The sequence below is a fragment of the Lipotes vexillifer genome, unplaced genomic scaffold, assembly GCF_000442215.2.
Source record: "Lipotes vexillifer unplaced genomic scaffold, Lipotes_vexillifer_v1.1 scaffold2049, whole genome shotgun sequence".
NCBI classification, from domain to species: Eukaryota; Metazoa; Chordata; class Mammalia; order Artiodactyla; family Lipotidae; genus Lipotes; species Lipotes vexillifer.
In genome coordinates this window covers 5,889-18,735 of record NW_006778494.1, presented here as the reverse complement: position 1 = coordinate 18,735, position 12,847 = coordinate 5,889, and the positions used below count along the sequence as shown (strand labels likewise).

Sequence of the window (12,847 nt, the reverse complement as noted above, 5' to 3'; positions counted from 1 at the left end):
TTTTGAGGGAGGAGGAAAGAACAAAAAAAATTAAAAAAAAAAAAAAAAAAAAGAAAGAGCAAAGGCAAATAGTTCCATTTTATGCTATAAAGAAGTAATGGCTGGAATCCACTGTCTTAAAACTTCGAATATTCCATGAAGCAGGGCCTCCTTTTAGTTTGCCTTGTGTTGCATTCCACTGGATAGAATCTTCCAGGATGAGATGTAGGAAAGAAATTTATTATTTTCTAAACAAAGTATATGACATGTTAACATCTATAACCCTCACAGGTAAGTACCTAAGAATAAAAACTGGCATTTGGTATAGTAAGGTTAGGTAATAAACACTCATCGTAAGTTTTCGTTACAGAAGCCTAGCATACACAACCAGATAAAGAACAGTGGAAACATACAAACTTACAAAGCCAATTTGTTCAGTTAAAGCCTCCCTGCTAAAAACAAAACAAACCTGCTCTGCAAAAACTGAAAAATAAAAACACCATTATGTACGTAAAAACTGATGAAGTATCTAAAGCAGCAATCCATGCCCAAAGATAACACCGGACAATTTTTATATGCCTTAAAGATAAATAAGTACATTAAAGATTTCATACTTTAGTAAATAAAACTGCTTTCTGCTGCAGTGTAATTTTATTCCCCTTGTTCCATATTAAGCAGTTAAAAGTGTATCTAATGACATTAAATGGTATTAAGCACTCACATAGAGTGCTTTAAAACAGTAATTATATGTTTGAAAAATTCTAACCGGAATCTTATCATGTGAAAGACCACAGTAATAACAAAACTTAAGAGGTCTTGTATAGCCTTTACCCTGCTATGTTGTCAACTTTTGAGTTCCTGTTCAAGTGAGAATGATCTTCAATTCCATTTTAAGTCAAAGTCCATTATCTTTAGGAGAATGGCTTTTGACCAAACTGAAGGTAACAAAATATGTTCTCTAAAGGACTTGGCCAGTAATACCTGACCATGGGTTTGGTACTGCATGTCACAAGTTACAACCCTTAAAGTTCACTAAGGCCTGAATTACATGTTGTATAATGACAGGTCTTACAGGGAGTATCTAGTTCCTTTTATATGTAATTGTGAAGAGTATCAGTTCAGGTTTAGAAGGGCCTACTGACCTAGTCTGCTAACTTACTTTGTACTGCTTTCTAATATATGGTGACTATGATTCAGAGACAAATGTAATGTCTTTATTTAAGTAGTTTTCAAAGTATCTCTGGAATACATGGGGAGTGGTGTTGGTGGCGTGCAGATTCTTTTAAACAGGTACCACAGGGACTTCCCTAGTGGCGCAGTGGATAAGACTCCGCACTCCCGAAGCCAGAGGTTCAATCTCTAGTCAGGGAACTAGATCCCACATGCATGCCACACCTAAAAGCTCGCATGCCACAACTAAGGAGCCCACAAGCCACAACTAAGGAGCCTGCCTGCCGCAACTAAGGAGCCCACTTGCCACAACTAAGACCCGGAGCAACCAAATAAATAGCTATTTAAAAATAAATAAATAGGTACCATATTTCCCAGCAGGATTCCATGTATTATTAAATGGCCTTGTGAATGAAGAAAACTCATCTAAACATTGACTTGACCTGGCAAATGTTTAGGTGACAGTATGGAACATATGGTACTACTCTAATCGGTGTCTATATATAATTTTGCCCTCATCATATGAAAAGGACTACTACATTGTATAATTATACCCAATTCTGTGAGGGCCATTATATATAGGACTGGGGAGACCAAAGTAGTCGTGTACCATACACCTTTGGAGCAAAACTGGTTCCAGTTAGAATGAAGGAGGTAAATATTTTCCTTTGAAGTTGGTGAAATTTTTTTGCAATCATTTGAAAGATTTAAAAATTCAAGATTATATCTTTAAACGATTCTGATTGTAATTTGCCTCCTAGTATCTATTTTCATGAAGTAGTACAAAGGAATTATATTTGGATGGTGTGGCTTATGTTTCTTTTGCAAAAAAGAGAATTCTTAGACTATTTTCTTAATTTTAGGAGTTAGCAAACTTTTAGTGTGGTATGTCAAGTGTTTATTCATTCCTATTTAAGAGTTCCTCAAACCTCCATCTTGAGTAAGATATGGAGAAAATGAGACCTGGAATATTTTGATAGTCTCACTGCCATCTAAGAGGACTCACTGCTCAGGTTAGGGTAGAGGTGGAGGGGTTTTCAGTGAGAGTTATGAAAAACTATCATCACCACCAATTGCCATACAGAAAAAATCCTAACATATGTGCACACAGAACTTTTGGAAAACCCAGGAGTTCAGAAATACAGGAAGACCACAGAAGCTACCAAAAGTGGAAATAACTTCGGGGGCTTATCATGGTACAGCAAAGATTTAAAGAATCAGAAAAAAAAAAACCTTGCCTCATCCCAATTTTCTGTCAAACAATTTGAAAACTCATCAATTGGAGGTTCATTTGAACAAGTTTCTCTCTGAAAATGAAAATACTGGGACTGGTAAAGGAGGCTTTTGTATTAATTAGTTGAATTAGATTATTTTATTTCTTAATCCTTACTGAGATACATAATCTACACCAAGGAAACAAATATTAATGTAAAGGAAAAGGGAAAACAGACAGAAAGACAATTTGGGAATCTTTCTGGACATTAGGTAGGAAATAAAATTGGAGAGAATATAATTAACAAGAGGGCAGTGGTAACTTAAGAGCCTCCAAGGAGAGGTGGAATGCCTCCTCTGCATAGAAAAGGGAAGAAATGGTGCTTCTTTTCCCTCCTGCTTTATTTTATCTGGGCCAGCTCAGTCTCTTAGTGTCTCTTCCACCTCAGTTTGGTTGGTAGTTCTATACTTTGTCAATTTATTAGCAATGTGAATGCCACTCAAAATCACCATCACCAGAAGGTGCTTAACTTTCACCTGAATATCTATAATTTCCAAGGGGTGAAAACAGTTAAAAGTACTACTCAGGTAAGAATTTTTAGACAAGAAAAACAGCATCAATTGAAGGGATTTTCATAAAAGGAAAAAATGGGAAAAAAATCTTTAAAACATAATGTTATACAGGAAGTGGCAGAGCTATTTTAAATCACAAAAGAATGGGGTAAAGAACTCCCAAAGGAAGACACAATGCCTAATCTACAATTTTATTTTAGACTAATATGCCAGACAGGGTTCACACAATGGTTCTTAGGTATGTTATAAATAAAAATGCATGTTTCATTCATAGTATCAGAAACTGCTTTGGCTCTATTTTTTTTTTTAATTTATTTACTTTTGGCTGCATTGTTGCGGCGCGCGAGCTTCTCATTGCAGTGGCTTCTCTTGCTGCAGAGCACGGGCTCTAGGTGCACGGGCTTCAGTAGTTGTGGCACGTGGGCTCAGCAGCTGTGGCATGCGGGCTCTAGAGCACAACAGGCTCAGTAGTTGTGGCGCACGAGCTTAGTTGCTCCGCTGCATGTGAGATCTTCCCGACCCAGGGCTCAAACCCATGTCCCCTGCACTAGCAGGCAGATTCTTAACCACTGTGCCAACAGGGAAGCCCCATGCTCTATTTTTTAACTGTATCACTTTAAAATAATTCTTTTCACCTTAAAACCGATTTTTATACTTCAAGGACTATCACAATGGAAAACAGTGAGAACTACTCTAAACAAGTGCATTTTGAACCACAACATTTGACAGTACCACGACTGGTTGAAATAACCCAGAAGCCTATACAATTTCTTTTCTCTTCTTCTTCTTCTTCTTTTTTTTTTGGCTGCGCCGCAGGGCTTGCAGGATCTTAGTTCCCTGACTAGGGATCGAACCCAGGCCCTCTGCAGTGGAAGCACAGAGTCCTAACCACTAGACCGCCAGGGAATTCACTACAATTTCAATAAGTGATTACAAATGAAATAAAGCTTGCCAAAAGGTCTAGTTGAAAACCAACTAACAATCAGTAATTATTAAATTGGAGATACATGATGACAAAGATGATGTACTTGGAAAACCATACTGAAGAGACAGTGGATATCACACAGTAACTCCTAAAACTGGGAAGGGAAAGGACAGGACTTCTCATTGAAACTATATTAATGAAGGCGACTTTGATGATATATTGTAACATCAGGGATATCATAATGAGTTATACTGTAGAGAGTCAGGGATAAGAGAATGCCCTGCTTGCTGTTTCTAAATCAATCCTTTAAGCTCACTTTGAAAACTACACATTCCCTCATATTTGATAATCTCCTTCAATTTCTAATTAAAATAATTATTATGTCCTTAATGGTATTAGAATATTATTCCAGGGAACAGGAATGGGGGAAAGAGCCTGCATAAGAACATTATGTGCATTATCTCATGCAATCTTTTCTACAACTCTTGGAGTTAAGTACTATTATGATCTCTATTTTGTGAATGAGGAAATTTGAAGTTTGGAGAAATTAAGTGACTTAGCTGAGGTCACAAGATGATCAAAAGGCAGAGCTAGAACTCAAAACCAGGTGTGTCTGACACTAAAGTGCTTAAACATGTTACGCTGACTCCAACAGGGAGTAGAAAGACCTGATTTCCATTCTGAATACTGGCGAGGACTCCCTGATCAAATGCTGATGGAATCTGGAAAAGGCACAGTCTATGCTGGTCACTGCAATGTGTAAGTGCCCCAGACACTCAATAGGATAGGACCTGCTTATTCAATTACAACTTCGATTTCTATCACCTCAAACCACAATGTGTCTGGCTTTTGCTACTGACATTCTATTCACTTCAACCGCTCAGACAAAAATTCTCTGTCAACATTTAATTTTCGGCCCTTTTGACTTCTTTTGAGAAAAGACCACTTGGCTCGGATCAGCAAATCTGAGTTCTAGTCCTACTCTGGGGGGGGTGGAGGCGGATTTAGTCAAGTCACTTAATTTCTCTGAACCTGATAAAGTGGATATTCTACCTGTATTATACTGATTCAAGATTATCAGTTAAGAGAAAAAGCTCACTAATTTGGATTGACAAAGGTTGAGCTAATCTAAACTACTAAAAAAATTGTACCTACAAAAAATTCAAAATACAGGTGTATTTAAAACAGGTAAAATTTCAGTAAACTGTACAAGTAGAGATCCTTAGAGAACTAAATTAATGAACTTAAAAAGTACAGTACATCAAATGCTTCTATACATACCACGTGTCACACTCTATACTAGGTCTTAAGATATACGGAAACAACAAGGCTAAAGTCTCTGCCTTAAAGGAGTTCACTGCTTAATAAAGGAGAGAGGCACATGTATATAGGTAATCACAATATAATTTAAAGTGGGATTGTGGCAGAGATAATGAAGGCCTAACTATGTGTATGTGTGTGGCAGGGCAGAGAGAAGACTGGGAGGAACAGGGGGCAAGGGAGAGGTGGAGGACGTGGGAAGGCCTAAAAGTAACATTTAAACTGAGTCCTGAAGAATGAGCAGAAGTTTACCAGAAAGAGAGAAGTCACTACAGCACATGCAAAGGGAAAGGAGTGGTGTGAAGGACATAAGTTAGAAATACCGTAGGAGTTTAATGTAGGGGATGGGAGGATAGGAGCAGGAAAAGAGAGGAATTACAGATGCAAGCCAGAGTAGACTAGATAACAAAAACCTCTGCCGTGGCAAAGGAAGAAATTGGTGGCAAGAGGGCCTGTTAGGAGGCTATGCACTGAACTACCATAAACAGAGTTTCAGTGAAGCCAAATTAATGAAGGTTTACTGTATGTATATTCAAAAAAAGAATGTATTTAAACCTCAGACATTCAAAATACTGCCCATTATAATAATGTCCTTCAAGGATCATTGGTTTGACACTGAAGGGACCATGTGGGAGAAAAATATTTAAAACGTTATGATTTTACCTTCAATAAAGGGATATAAAATGAACTGATGGCCAGAAGAATCAGTATTTAATAGCAACAATCCACTGATTACAAAGAAACAAACAACAAACCGCTCTCCCTCATTTTTTTCTAATATCGTAAAAAAAAAGACAGCCTCTTCAATAAGTGGTGCTGGGAAAACTGGACAGCTACATGTAAAAGTATGAGATTAGATCACTCCCTAACACCATACACAAAAATAAGCTCAAAATGGATTAAAGACCTAAATGTAAGGCCAGAAACTATCAAACCCTTAGAGGAAAACATAGGCAGGACACTCTATGACATAAATCACAGCAAGGTCCTTTTTGACCTACCTCCTAGAGAAATGGAAATAAAAACAAAAATAAACAAATGGGACCTAATGAAACTTAAAAGTTTTTGCACAGCAAAGGAAACCATAAACAAGACCAAAAGACAACCCTCAGAATGGGAGAAAATATTTGCAAATGAAGCAACTGACAAAGGATTAATCTCCAAAATTTATAAGCAGCTCATGCAGCTTAATAACAAAAAAACAAACAACCCAATCCAAAAATGGGCAGAAGACCTAAATAGACATTTCTCCAAAGAAGATATACAGACTGCCAACAAACACATGAAAGAATGCTCAACATCATTAATCATTAGAGAAATGCAAATCAAAACTACAATGAGATATCATCTCACACCAGTCAGAATGGCCATCATCAAAAAATCTAGAAACAATAAATGCTGGAGAGGGTGTGGAGAAAAGGGAACACTCTTGCACTGCTGGTGGGAATGTGAATTGGTTCAGCCACTATGGAGAACAGTATGGAGGTTCCTTAAAAAACTACAAATAGAACTACCATATGACCCAGCAATCCCACTACTAGGTATATACCCTGAGGAAACCAGAATTCAGAAAGAGTCATGTACCAAAATGTTCATTGCAGCTCTATTTACAATAGCCCGGAGATGGAAACAACCTAAGTGCCCGTCGTCGGATGAATGGATAAAGAAGATGTGGCACATATATACAATGGAATATTACTCAGCCATAAAAAGAAACGAAATTGAGCTATTTGTAATGAGGTGGATAGACCTAGAGTCTGTCATACAGAGTGAAGTAAGTCAGAAAGAGAGAGACAAATACCGTATGCTAACACATATATATGGAATTTAAGAAAAAAAATGTCATGAAGAACCTAGGGGTGAAACAGGAATAAAGAAACAGACTTACTAGAGAATGGACTTGAGGATATGGGGAGGGGGAAGGGTAAACTGTGACAAAGCGAGAGAGAGGCATGGACATATATACATTACCAAACGTAAGGTAGATAGCTAGTGGGAAGCAGCCACATAGCACAGGGAGATCAGCTCAGTGCTTTGTGACCGCCTGGAGGGGTGGGATAGGGAGGGTGGGAGGGAGGGAGATGCAAGCGGGAAGAGATATGGGAACATATGTATATATATAACTGATTCACTTTGTTGTGAAGCTGAAACTAACACACCATTGTAAAGCAATTATACTCCAATAAAGATGTTAAAAAAAAAAAGAAACAAGTTTACACACACACACACACACAAATCTGTGATAAAAAACACATCATATACATTTATCATCTTAACCATTAGATGTACGTTTCAGTAGTGTTACGCATATTCACACAGTTGTGCAACAGGTCTCCAGAACTTTTTCACCTTGCAAAACTAACTCTCTTATACACATTAAACAACTCCTCACCCTCTCCCTCCGTTTATATATATATTCTTTTCACTCTCCACATCACATTTCTTTAATGAAGATACATCAGCGCCATCTGAGAAGATGTTTAAAAATCAGATTCCTAGACCCTTCTCAAACTTTTAGAATCTGAGGATGAAGCCTAGGAATCTGCATTTTAACAAGTTTCTCAGGTGATTCTTGGCAGGTATTTGGGAACTACAGTACTACTCTATTATCTATTTATCCCTGTAGTTTATGCATACCATATAATTAGGTTGTCCATTTACAAACCCTTCTAAACTCCTGTGTTCAAGGGGAAAGAGCTCATAAACATGTTACAAAGAACATGTCACAATGGCTAAAATCTGTAAAAATACAATCCCTGAAAACAGTATAGAAAGTATAATCACATAGCAACCTCCAAAGGAAATGGGATCAACCCAAGTTTCCATAGTGCTAAAGGTAATAATAATATCCAATTATAAGGTCAGTGTCCCCTCCCCCCACAAGGAGTGTGCAGTCCATCACTTCCCTTCAATTTCATCTGATCATTTAAAAAGTATCCTGAAAATTTAAGCTTCTTTTTCCAATCCTGTAGTTATAAACTGGCAGGAAAAATATTAACCACCAAGCTTGCCACTTTTTAACAGCATGTTATCCACTTCTTTGGCTAAAAAAGGTCAAACTACCCATTAAAGTTCTCTCTAAATTCTGCAAACTAGAGCTGTCAGTAACAGCTGCTGGCAGGGGCTAGAACTTCTGAGGCATTTTGCTTTCATATCTAAATGCAACAAAGAGAAAAATGGACACATACATATAATTTCACATTCACACTATTACAAACAAAGTGAAGCAAATCTAAAGTTATTAAGCAGACCATGCAATCTTGGTAGGTCTGCTTTCTTCTCAATAAGGTGAAAGCATCTGACTGATGTGAATGGAAGGGATTAAATTATTGAAAACTCCAGACATTATAACTATTCTTCTTACCTCTAGTTCAAACTATGAAGCCAAAAAACATTTTATAGTTAAAATTAATGTCTCTCTTAAAACAAATGCATTAACGGAAACTCAACCATAAACCAGAGCTGTCAATTCCCATTAGTAATCTTATACCAATAGATTAGTACTAGAACCTGCTTCAACCTTCCACTTTCAGTGAAAGCTCATTTTCTAAAGTCCTAAATCGGGGGTTCTTAACGTACATAAAAACTGCACGGGTGGCTTCTGAAAGGCAGATTCTCTAGCTTTCTCTTCCAAAGATAGGTCAGTTAGGAGTTGGGGTGGGGAGCTGCATCCAAGAATCTGTATTTCCAAAAAGCTGTTCTAGTGACTCTGATGCTGTCCTACTGTAAGTTTACCAAAGGCTGCAAAAAAGTTCAATTATATATTTATAACTCTAAGTTGTAAAATTGAGTGAAAGTCATGTTTTTCCTATTTTTTTCTTTTGGATATCAAAAGTAATTTCTGAATAGAGATTAAAAATAAATTTCTTGTATCATCTCTGACCCTAAATACCTGTTATTACTATCTCAATCTCCAACTGCATGGTTAAGTATGCAACTTCAAGCCAAAGTACTTATAATTCAAAGTTCTTCAAAGCTTGCCCACTAGCTGCAGAATCAACCTAACCTTCAGTAATTCAATCATTCCAGATCCAAACCAGGGGACCGATATTTTTTAGAACTGAAGTTATAAGACACTCTGCTTTATAACTGTTCATTAAGGCAACTTAAGTTCCCCTGCTCTTTGCCTAAAGTTGTTGGTCTTTGCATAGGTCAACAATAATGTTGTTTTGAACATGAAATAAAGGGAAAAGAGTCTTATGGTCTGGAAAAGTTCTGATTCTTTGAGGGGAATTATTTTCTTAACATAAAAGTAATTGGTCCAGTTGACCTATTATCTTTTATTTTTTAGTGACAGGATAAAGAATGAAAATGACCATCCCTATAAATACTCATATCTGGTGGTAATAAAACCACCATTTAAAAAGCAGCAGGCATTTAGCTGTCAGTACAGTTCATATTTCCCTAATGTGCTGCTGCTTCAGCCAGTGGCCTTACCCTGATCCTTTCCTTAATGCCTCTCATTAATGAGAATTACACAGAGGATAATTTTGTTGGTCACTGCTCTTTTAACTTCTTGATAGTTTACTTCAAGTAACTGAATAGTCTGGACAATGTGTACGCTGTTCACAGGACAAATCTTGTGGCACAAGAAATTAGGCTAATAGAACTTTAAAAGTATTTGTCTTAAAGACATATGGTAATCATTAGTTAACGGCAAGGTACAGAGAGCAAACCGAGAATAGAAGAAAGAGTGGTCAGTTTGGGGGAACACTACTACCACAGGATGTTCGTGGGAGGAGAGCAAGAGAAAGGCATCAAAATACCTTCCTCTCTTGGACATCTACATTGCACATGTTTAGTATATTAAAGCCTCTGAGAAGTTTTGGAGTAAGAACAATGCTTTACCTCAACATTTCCCAATTTTGCTTGACCACAAAATCTTTTACCTTCAATAATTTCTTGAATATGTTCTACTAATATGTTATTTGGGCAAGAAATATAACCTCTCTGAGCCACTGTTTCCTCATATGCAAAAAAGATATAACAATAAGACAGGTCTACCTATCTCACAAGAGGACTGGCAGGAGAAAATGAGTTGGTATTTGTAAACCTGCTTTGTGAACCATAAGCACTGCTAGTTGTATGTTATCATTACCACCAAGAGTAATAGTGAGCGTAGGAACAGATGTTTCATTCCTAGTGTGGAGAGTCAAAAACAAACAAACAGGGCTTCCCTGGTGGCGCAGTGGTTTAGAGTCCGCCTGCCGATGCAGGGGAAGCAGGTTCGTGCCCCGGCCCGGGAAGATCCCACATGCCACGGAGCAGCTGGGCCCGTGAGCCGTGGCCGCTGAGCCTGCGCGTCAGGAGCACGCGCTCCGCAACGGGAGGGGCCGCAGCAGTGAGAGGGCCGCGTACCGCAAACAACAACAACAACAACAAAAAACCAACACAAAGAAACAATGTAAACAGAACAGAATAAAATATTAAATATACTTCCTCCAAAGGTTTTCCATTCTTAAAAGCACAACTGAACTCCAACAATTTGCACAAAAATAATAAGCTATACAAAGGCACTGCCATCTGCAGGCCATAGAGAATGAATGCTTGCAATGGTTATTTAAAATGAAGTTTCAAACCATCAGGTGCTCCTTCTCATCAGACTTCTAAAGCCTTTCCAAAAAATGTTTATTCTTAGCCTTTGAGCACTGGTAGATAGATGAGGCTCCATTTGCTGAAGTTCTGAAACTGACTGGAGTAAAATAAAATTCTCATTTCTTCTCCACACAGGACTGCTGCTTAGAAATGTGAAGAAAATTACCTTAGCCTTCCGTAAATTCTACACTGTGCTCATACAAAGTAATCCCAAGGAATATGGATTTTTCACACAGCCTTCGAGGGGAAAAAAACCCTTGAATGGCCTATGCTGACTTTTCTCTCAGTGAGTTAGAGTCAATCTACTCTCTCACACACAAAAACAGAGCTTATGGACATACTGCAAATAGGAACAGACGGTTAACTAATGAATAAATTAATTCACCAATGCCTCCTTCAAAGTGTGGTGTTCAGAGGCGTGTGCCACTGAACAACCTGCGCCTAGAAAAATTCCTTCCACTGGGCCTTCTCCAGCACAGCCTACAAGGAAAATCACTGTTTCTATGTTTTAGGTTAAAAGACTGTCAGAGGTTTCAAAGACTATCTGGAGAGTGACAGATGAGCTAAAACAAAGGCAAAGAAATCAGAATGAAGGAAGAAACATGTCGAAATATAGCCAAGTGATCTCCAATATTCACAGCGCAAAGCTTGGGCTTTACTGTTTTGGAAAAGTCAACACCAAAGTTAGTTTTTACACCCAGACTGACTCATACAGAAAACATTAAACCTAGAGTTGTCAAAAGCCAAATCCATCGGCGCTGGCAGAAACATCTTTTTTGAACTGTCCGGTAGCTACCACACCACGATGCTACAAGAAAACTGAGGAGGCACACCGGGTGCCCTTGAGCGCAGTCCCTGAAGTTCTCTGGGACTATCCCGCGTTAAGTCAATAACGAGAACAGTTTACAACGAGAAAGCTTACAACATTATTATCCCCGAAGACCCTGAGGCATTTCATGGAATCTGCTATGCCTCAGGGAACAATTTTGTGCACAGAGCTAAACGCAGAAGGAGCACAATTAACCCCATACTCCTAGCGCAGCGTTTCCCAGAGCGTGGAACGCAGAATAATTTCAGGAGGAATCAGGACGCACTGTTTATTTTAATACATAAGTATTTATTTCTTTATGAGCATTAGAAAAATAACTGGCTTTCCATCATACGCTTCGTGATTTACGTTTCCACCTTAAACAAATATATTTTAAAAGGAGAAAAAAAAGTCAGTTTAAAGAAGAAAAAAGTAACATTTGGTAAATAAACAGCAAGTACAATGGGTACACGGACATAAAAGTGCAACGCGAGAGACTGAAACAGGGGAAACGCCGTTCTAAAAAAAGCCCCCGGCGGGTCGTCCGGGTACGGAAAGTGCCCAAGGTCCAGAGAAAGAGAGCCAGCCAGTTGGGACGCTGGCTCGGTCGCTAGTTGCCAGGGTAACCGCGGGCCCGGTTGCTTTCCCCGTTTTCTGGGCCCGGGTCCGCGTTATAAAACGGGTGTGTGGGGGGAAGGTGTCACATAACAACGAGACGCCTCGAGGATGCTGTCAAGGGGCCGCGAGGCGGGCGGCGGCGATGGGGGACAGAGCGTTCGGTTCGCCGCCCGGCGCCGCGCGCCCAGAGGAACGCCCGGTGAGGCCAGCCACCTCGTCCCAGGTTCGAATCCCGACTGCGCCACCGACTCGCTGAGGACCCGCAGGCGAGCGACTTCACGTTTCGAGAAGGGGGCGCGGGGTGTGCAGCCCTAGCCTACAGAGGAGCCCGGAGGACTGTTATCGGCGGGTCGCGCACAGACTGGAGGCGGCAATGCGGCGCCGCCCGCCCGGTGCCCACCTCCAGCCGCTCCGACTGGCCGGGCCTGTGCCCGACGGGAGCCAGAGAAGGCCGCGCCCCGCACCGGGCATGCGCAGCCCCGCGCGCACCCGGAGAGGAGCCGAGGCCGCGGCCGCGCGTCGAGCGGGCCCTCCCGCTTCAGCCTCCCCATCCGGCCCCGGCCCCCCTCAACCGCCTGCCCGTCAGCCCCACGCCTCGGCGGACGGCCACCGCTTCCCGGCACTCACCGCTACCAGCGCGGCGGGCT

At 40.0% G+C, this 12,847-nt stretch overlaps 1 protein-coding gene across 1 annotated transcript in view; it reads right to left on the bottom strand.

The window, feature by feature from the left end:
• NCOA5 (nuclear receptor coactivator 5) overlaps positions 1–12,841 on the bottom strand; it is a 30,989-nt gene extending 18,148 nt beyond the window's left edge. The window contains exon 1 of the mRNA XM_007451627.1: positions 12,828–12,841. The gene's annotated coding sequence lies outside the window, so the exon portion shown is untranslated. The remainder of the gene's footprint in view (positions 1–12,827) is intronic.
• Between the last annotated feature and the right edge of the window lie 6 nt (positions 12,842–12,847).